At 36.9% G+C, this 8,507-nt stretch overlaps 1 pseudogene; it reads right to left on the reverse strand.

The window, feature by feature from the left end:
- Positions 1-7,079, reverse strand: part of LOC104512643 — a 49,516-nt pseudogene extending 42,437 nt beyond the window's left edge.
- Positions 7,080-8,507: the final 1,428 nt, after the last annotated feature.

Consider the following 8,507-nt stretch of genomic DNA (forward strand, 5'->3'; position numbering starts at 1 on the left):
TCCAGCTCAGCAAACAAAGAAGAACTAATGAAAAGTGTTATAAAAGTCAGATAGTTGAGTGATAAAAGCTAAGAGGTTAACATCTCAAAATGTATTATTTTTCAAAATAATCAGGAAGGCAAAAGTTGAATACAAGAACAGGGCTTGAAAGACCATTTTGAAAATGGAAAAGACAAGGCAAGACAACAAAGGCTGCAGCAGGCAAGTTGCCTGAAACTCTTTTGTTTCTCTAGAGTAACTACAGCACTAACAACAGTAAGTTCCACTGTAGAACAAAATTTTATTATTTCAGGTTTAATGGAACAGCTGCAACAGGAACAAGGAGTGTGTACCTCCACAAAAAACTTGTTGGTGTTGCAGGATCAGAGGTTTAGATCTCATCTGCCAAGGTCAGTGCTTGAATTGGTGGTGTCCAATCAGGGAATTTCAAAACAATATATAGACTAAATACAATAAATGAATTGGCAAAAGGGGAGAGATAAAATTACAACTTAGAGCTTAATAAAGAAAGTCGGTTTGATTTCCTGGAGATAATAAGGCAGCCAATCCTGTTTTTAATGGTGATGGATCTTAAACTGAGACACTAATGAGGACCTCTGCTCATACGGGCACCGCGCAGTGATGGGCTATAAGTAAAATTTCATCAGTCTAGCATGCAAGGCCTAAGAAGAATGAATACAAAACCGTTCTCCACTTTTTTTTTACTTTTTTTTTTTTTTTTTAAGGAGAGATTTACTTCTAGACATCTCAAGTTTGCCTGCATGATAACATAGATCTGACCACAAATCATCCATCAAAGTTCAGGTAGTAGAAATGGCAAGAACCTTCTTCTGCAGTGAGACAAACAGCAAGAAATGCCCCAACATCTCTGTGGCAGGGTTTTTTTGGTTACATTTTCTCCTTTATCCAAGCACTTCCTACCCCATGACATGAATAGGAAAGGTGTTACTACAAAACATGTCATTCCCTACTGTCATTCCCTTCTTTCATAGCATGCACCATCAGTAACTTTTAAGGACAGCAACATCAGGAATCCATATTTAATTTTATACCCCAATACTCCAAATTCTATGGGAAAATTCATGTTTTAAAAACACTTGGTACTGAGAAAGTTAGTGCCACGGAACTACGGTCCACAAATCACAGCAAAGACATGACTCTCCTTAGCAAGCCTCCTGGACTGTGCCCTTGTATAATCCATTTCAGACACAGAATGCTTTTTCCCTGTATTTCATTGCTCTCTGTTAGCAATAATAATTGTAATGATAAATAACAGAAATTGCACCATATCTGCCAAAAGGATAAACTCTGCCAAACTTTTAGCCTTAACACTAATAAACATGCTACCTTTCCTTCTCTGCTTTTTTTGCACATAATAGGCATACTTATTATAATATGTGTATGTGAACATAAAATAATAATTTTCACAAATATTTTTAGCAGATAACTGTAGCCTGTCAGAATGAAAATCTGATTTAATTTCACTCGAAATACTTAAAAAATAATTTTGCTTGTGAAGAAACAATTATGTTTTCTATTTCCTAACCCACTTTTCTCTCTATTTACTGTAAACATATAGCAATTGTTTGACTGGATGGACAAATCTATATGTTCACATATTAAAATTTAACACACAAGAAATGATCAGTAGGCACCATCATCCATAGAGTATTTTTTTAATTATCAAATAAACATTGTTAATGTTTAAAATGACATACTGTATTAGTACTAGTACCCATCTGTATATATTTGACATTTAAAATATTACTGTGACAACATTCATTACAGTATTTCCCATGTTTGATAAAAATTTAATTTTTCGTTTAAAGATACATTCTGGAAGCCATGAAAAGTGAAAGGAGGTTAGTTTAGCTGTGCTGTCTAGGCTGAAGATGTATTATTGATTGCTAACAGCTGCACCAATTATCATCACTGAAAACTGCTGGCCACAAAAACATCCATATGAAAAATATGTACAACTCTCCTTCTCTCTCTCTCTTTGCCAACAGAAAGAAGCTGAATTATGAGTCAGGGAGCACAGAACACCCATGAATGCAAGAGCAGAGATCACTAACAATTGATACTCTGCCTTCAGGTCTATTCTTTAGAAAATGGGATAGAGGAAGATGGGAAAGAGACAGGCAAATAAATGATCGGAAGGGAAAAGGGCAAGAAACCACCAGAAGGCTAGGGGGCAAGTGAACAAATGGAGCGATGCTTGGATAATGATAAGAGAAACTGTAATGCCACTTTAAAGGCATTTAAAATAGACTAGGTAGAAGAGTAACTGCTTCATTGCTCTTACTTTGTTTAGCTCCAGATTGCAGATGACTACTAGAGGGCTAGCATTCATAAATGACATACAAAATCTCTCTTCTGTACTGCTTGATTTCATGCAGATTCAGATGAAATTGCACTGGTGGAGTACCTTCTTCTTGTGGGCTCTACATATACTGGTCTTGTGCAAGCTTAAAAGAAATTTGGCTCTTCAGAGAATGACTGAAAGCTGCACAGTACTGTTACTACTTCTGAAGAAGAGGTGGTGGGGGAGGAGAAAACTTCCCACCGACTGGATCCAGTCAGCAGGCAGCCCAGATAGAGATATAGAAGAATGTCTGTATATCAGGAGTGACCTTTCTTCAACATCACAGGACCTTGTGTTTTTATGGACTATGGATGAATACAAGTAAAGTAAGGAATAAGAGCTTTCTGCAGGCTGATGTACAGAAGGCTATCAGTTGCTAAGCTAAATAAAGTCTAGGCACTGAGAAGTGCCTGCACTGTGTATTTTTTTCCAGAAGAAACACAAGTTTGCCTTCTCTTTATACCGATTTCACACAGTGAATCATACCTATAAAAGGCCTGACATGAGCCAGTTGGAACAGGCTGCATAAGGCAGGGGTGCACATTCCAAAATGCTGAACACAAACACATTACATGAAGCAGACTGAGAAGTTACCATGGCTGGAAAAGTGGACCTGGTTAAACTTTGCTGGATGTAAAACTCTGAAAAGGTAGAAGACAACCAGTGACTATTTATACAGCGGTTCATTAAAAGTCTAAAAATGGATGCCAGCAAAAAGTCAGTGTTTCACTCTTGAGTTTGCATCTTTTCATCACCTAATCCTGGTGAATGCTAGTGCTGTAACTAATGATCCTCCCCTTGGGACATAACGTTGAACATCATGTCCTTTAACATGTAGATTGATACAAGTTTCCAGCTGAGCACCTCAAGTTGATTTGAAATGTAAGATTGAACAGCGCAATTCAGGATCATTGAATAGGGATGAAAATCTACAAAGTTATTCACTGTTGACTATGTTGTGCATGTTTAGATGGAGAAAGAAGCTGAGCTCAGAAAGCTAAGTGGAGGCTCTGTGAAATGCCAGCTGCAGCCACAGTTAAAACAAAACCAAGCAAAGTGGTGGATTTCATGGAATTAATAAGTGTCAATTCTGTTAAAAAGCAAAAGGTCAATGACAGAAAAGAATCCTGTTCTGTAACCACCAATCTGCAGAGCTCATTTCACCTACTGAACCTTACTAATGAACACAGCTTCTCATTGTCCTCTAACATTTCACAGGGAGGAACCTGGGCACTTACGACCAGAGAAAATGCATTTCTCAGCCATTGAGTGCTCTATGGTTGAAACTTCTTAGATTAATATTTTATAAAGTGGGTGTGACATCCCTAACTTGTTATAAATCTGGAAACTTAAACTTCCTTCTAAGATTCCTAGATTCTTTGAAGCTCTGATACATGTTAACTTGCAATTATTTTTCCCTTCTGGCTGCCACTCCTGGGGAAACTATCAATGGCTTTTACACACATGTCTTCATGTTATGCACTACATTCTCAGAGTCACATCAAACATTTCCAGTCTGCCACACAGCTATTAGATAAGACATAAATTAAATATGTAATTAAAACTAGGTGACTTCAATCACTTTCAAATATTTTCCTTAAGTAACATTTTACATCTTCTCAATGAACACAAAATATCATTAGTCCAAGTGTATATAAGCTTATGCACAATATACCCCATTTGGATACAGCATATGTATAGGTAAGTAGTTTGTGAAAATTAGCAACTTCAATCACCTCACACAGGGAAAAAAAGCATGACAAATTAGATGAGAATCCAATTGATAGCTGAAATTTCCAAGACATTTGAATGAATAACATTTTGCATTGGCTTGTGAAAGAACTGCAGTTAACTGAAGCTTTTGAAGTGAAATATTTGGAGGCTGCATAATAGAATACTTAAAAATGGTAACTCTGCATTCTTCTTGAGAGATGACATGCAACATGTGCACTGTGAGAGACAACACAGAAACGTCCAAGAGGAATAATATGCCTTCAAAACAAAATTTTACCAATAATCTTCAGTAATTAAATGATGGATCAAGACATGAATTATGGAAGTATAAACATTTTTCAAGTTTCTTTGTATACAAAAATTGAAACCCTTTTTTTATCTTCAAGTTTCTGGAATGAGTCACAGGTCAGTTACAAGAAACAAGCCAAAAGCAAGTTTTCCTGAGTAAGGTGTGCAGTGGGTTTTTACTGTATCATTACAACACTCTCCTACCACTTATTCTGTTAAGTGTTACAAATACATTTTAGCATACATACTACCGCACTGCGGTAAGTATATGCGGTAAGTATAAGGTAAGTATTTCCTTTTTATTCTTATACTAAAGTCCATCTTGTAACACATTACCAGATGAAACAAATTTCTGCTTTATTTTTGACATCATGAGATGGTATAGACTAGAAACACCTTTGGAGGTCAGCCAGTACAACTGTCAGCTCAGTCTATGGCTAACTTCAAAGATTTCTTTGAACTTTCCACTAGCAGCCCCGGGTCTTCTTCCCTAAGCTACTAATGAATAAAGAATAATCAAGAAATATTCCTGAACAGTTCAAATTTTTCATTCCAATATGTATTATTTTGCATTTATCAACAGTGAATTTCATCAGCTTCATTCAATAACCTCGTGAGCTCTGGAGCTTATTAATGTTATGAGTAATATTTACCAGAAAATCAAAAACTACAGCTACAGCTCCTTGAAAAAGTTCATTAGGTTGATCAGCTATGGTATGAATCAGGTACAAAAATAATTGTTTCATCTGGATCCTCCCACCTTGTAAAAGGAAGCCAGGTTGACCTCGCAGTTTGGATTTTACGAAGTGGTTAGGAAAAGTTTTCATATTAAATGAGAACGTGACAACTGTTGGGCTAACAGAGGAAACAAATAACTGCAGAGGGATCTGCAACTTTGTGGTGCAGAATTCTTTGTACTAGGAACTGAGCATAGCTGTGAGAAAAACTACGGCTGCCAACCACTCCCAGAAAAGCTCATCAGGAGATGAAAGGAGAAGTAAATAAATATAAAAAGACAGGACTAAATTCAATGTTGGAGGCTTACTAAACTGCAAGATCACCTAAACCAGGAAAAGGTTCTTTGAGATACTGTCAGGCAAGGAACAGAGAGTCATTAGTCCTCCTCTTCTCTGAGGAATACATTAAAACAGTAAGATTCAATGAGTTTCAGGGGTGACTGCTGTGTATTCAAAATAATAATTAAAAAAAAAAAGGCAGGCTATTTTTGTCCAAAAGGTAAGTATTTGCACTTCATAAACATACATCAGTACAGATGTGTGACATAAACCCCATGATTCTTCTACCTTTTAGTGTAGACATAAGCTTCATCAGAGCAGATGCGCTTTGACCTGAATGGACAGCTCCAAGGTCAAAAGGCTAAGGCTGTATCATATGGAGACAGAAGACATGTTGTAGCAGCTGATGTGATTTTTGGAGTAGGGGGTAGAGGGGATGAGAAGAGAGAGAGAGATGGTAAACCTCTTTACCTATTGAATCTGCATCTTCTGAATAAGAGCTGGTACTACAGTTTCAGGAGAAGTAACAGGAAATTGCTAAGATAAAGAATGAAGTTCTGAGATACCATTAACTCATGGATTTCTAAGAGTTTCAGTAAAAGTGAATCTTGCCCATTCTTTTATATTGTTACCTGAAGAGAAAACAGTGACAATAATCCCATACTACAAATTTGTTCAGCCTTCACTTATTGCTTCCTATCTTAAGTTGTGAGATTTCAGGTCTAAATATTATCAACAAATAAAAGTCTTAAGCCAAGTCAAAGCCTTCTAAATCAATTATTACCATATATTTTGAACGACTTGAAGCTTTCTTTGCTGTCAGGGTAATTAGCTAGCAGTAGAGATACTCCTTCCACCCACCATCTCCCAAGACACCACAATGTGTCTGTTTCCAAAGCTCTTTGAGTTGCAGTTGCTACATTAAATGAATACTTAATAAGCAACAAATAATCTCTAACAAAATTTCAATAGACACTTGGTGGTAAACATGGTCTTTGGTTCAATCATTAACTCAAAAGACATTTTTCAGTAAAAAGCTGTACTCGAAGTTTCCAATTCTAATGTGTATGTGCACAAATGTGTGTATATGTGTTTTAAAATCAAAGGACATTTGATGTCATTTTTATGATATGATTAATGACAAAACATAAACACAGATGAGCATAAGGTTCCAAGACATTTTCTGAAAGTTATTCCAATAGATCATTACTTATATAAACATTTGGAATACATATCACATATTTATAAAATCACAGTCAATTATTTTTTACTAATCTATTGGTTATTATGTGCCTAGATGGTTCTAAGGAAATTCAGTCATTTTTGATAAACAGTTTCATGTGCTACCACTGGAATATTCTTCAGTAGGTTTGTGGGAAAGACAGTGATAATACCTGATGAATACATATCTTTAATACTTGAATTTGGAAGTAATAAAGTTGATAAAAATAAAATAAATTAACAAAATGAAATTAAATAAACAAAATAAGCTAATACAATTAAGTGGGCTCAAGATATTAGATAATAATGCTTATTAATCAAGCAGTACTTACAAGAAGCTTTTTCCTGATGGCTTCCAGTTTTTTGGTAGCTGCTGCTAATTCAGCATTTTCCTGGGCCAGCACACAATGTTTTGGCTCTACCCCACAATACACCTTGAAAAAGACATACATCATATGTACATTTGACAACAAGTTATTCTCACAGTGATTATAAAAATTGCAAGTGACTCCTGATAGAAGACTTCCACATAATCCTCCTAGTCCCTCATTACATGTATTTGCTTTAGAGCCATCTTTCCACACAATAGTGAGACACGCAGAAATTTCTTTCCACAGTGACTTGGAGATTATGTAACATTTGATTCAGCCTATATAAGGTTACCTTAAGCAGCACTGAATGCATCCTCAGTGGGTCTACTCTCCAGCTAAAAGTAATTTATAGATATCACTTTCATGGTTTTTAGAATGCAGGTGGAAATCAAGCAGGCATTAAACCTGAGTAGGTTTCAACTAAAATGGATTAGGTTTTTTACTATTTTGTAATTAAATGATAACCTGCTATCATACAAGGATGAATGGAGGAATCCTGCTGCCAGGTGCTCAAAGGAATCACCAGTGATAAGCTCTGTCTTACACTCCAGAGAGCCAGACTCAGATGGACATTTCAAGTGAAACATGTACAGGTTCAGCTTTAAGCAGGTCATCCTTACATTCTTTCTGTCTCAGATATACTTCTCCTTGGATTTCCATTACCTACTAAAACAATGAAGTTTATATTGAAATTGAATTTATATTGAAAGCTAAGGCTGTAAATTAGATCAGAGTTGCTTAATCACCCAGACTTGCAGTGTAATATCTGCATACACAAATAGATTTTAAACCCCATTATTTTATGTTTTGCAGAAAAAAGACCTCTACAACTCTAACACTCAAGCCAGTTTGTGCTGGCTCTAGCCTCCATCTGTTCTGCATGGTGAGAATTAACATCTCTTGTTTATACCACCATACTGCAGAAGAATCAGCCTCACCTCTGAGCCTGGGAAGATCATGGAGTAGATCCTTCCTGAAGCTACACTAAGGCACGTGGATGACAACGAGGTGATTCAAGACAGCCAGATTGGCTTCATCAAGGGCAAGTCTTGCTTGACCAACCTAGTAGCTTTCTGTGACCAAGTGACTACAGCAGTGGACAAGGGAAGAGCTACAGATGTCATCTATCTGGACTTCTGTAACGCATCTGACACTGTTCCCTCCAGCATCCTTCTCTCTAAATTGGAGGGAGCTGGATTTGATGGATAGAATGTTCAGTGGATAAAGAACTGACCAGATGGTTGCAACCAGAAAGTAGTGGTCCAAGTGCAAGGTCATGCACATGGGTCAGGGCAGCCCCAAGCACAAGTACAGGCTGGGGGATAAAGGGATTAAGAGCAGTCCTGAGGAGAAGAACAATAGGACAAGGGGTAATGGTTTTAAACTAAAAGAGGGTAGGTTCAGACTAGATATAAGGAAGAAACTTGTTACAATGAGGGTGGTGAAACACTGGAACAGGTTGCCCAGAGAGGTGGTAGAGGCCTCCTCCCTGGAAAAATTCAAGGTCAGATT

This window comes from Eurypyga helias, unplaced genomic scaffold (genome assembly GCF_000690775.1).
Source record: "Eurypyga helias isolate BGI_N326 unplaced genomic scaffold, ASM69077v1 scaffold12457, whole genome shotgun sequence".
Lineage (NCBI taxonomy): Eukaryota > Metazoa > Chordata > Aves > Eurypygiformes > Eurypygidae > Eurypyga > Eurypyga helias.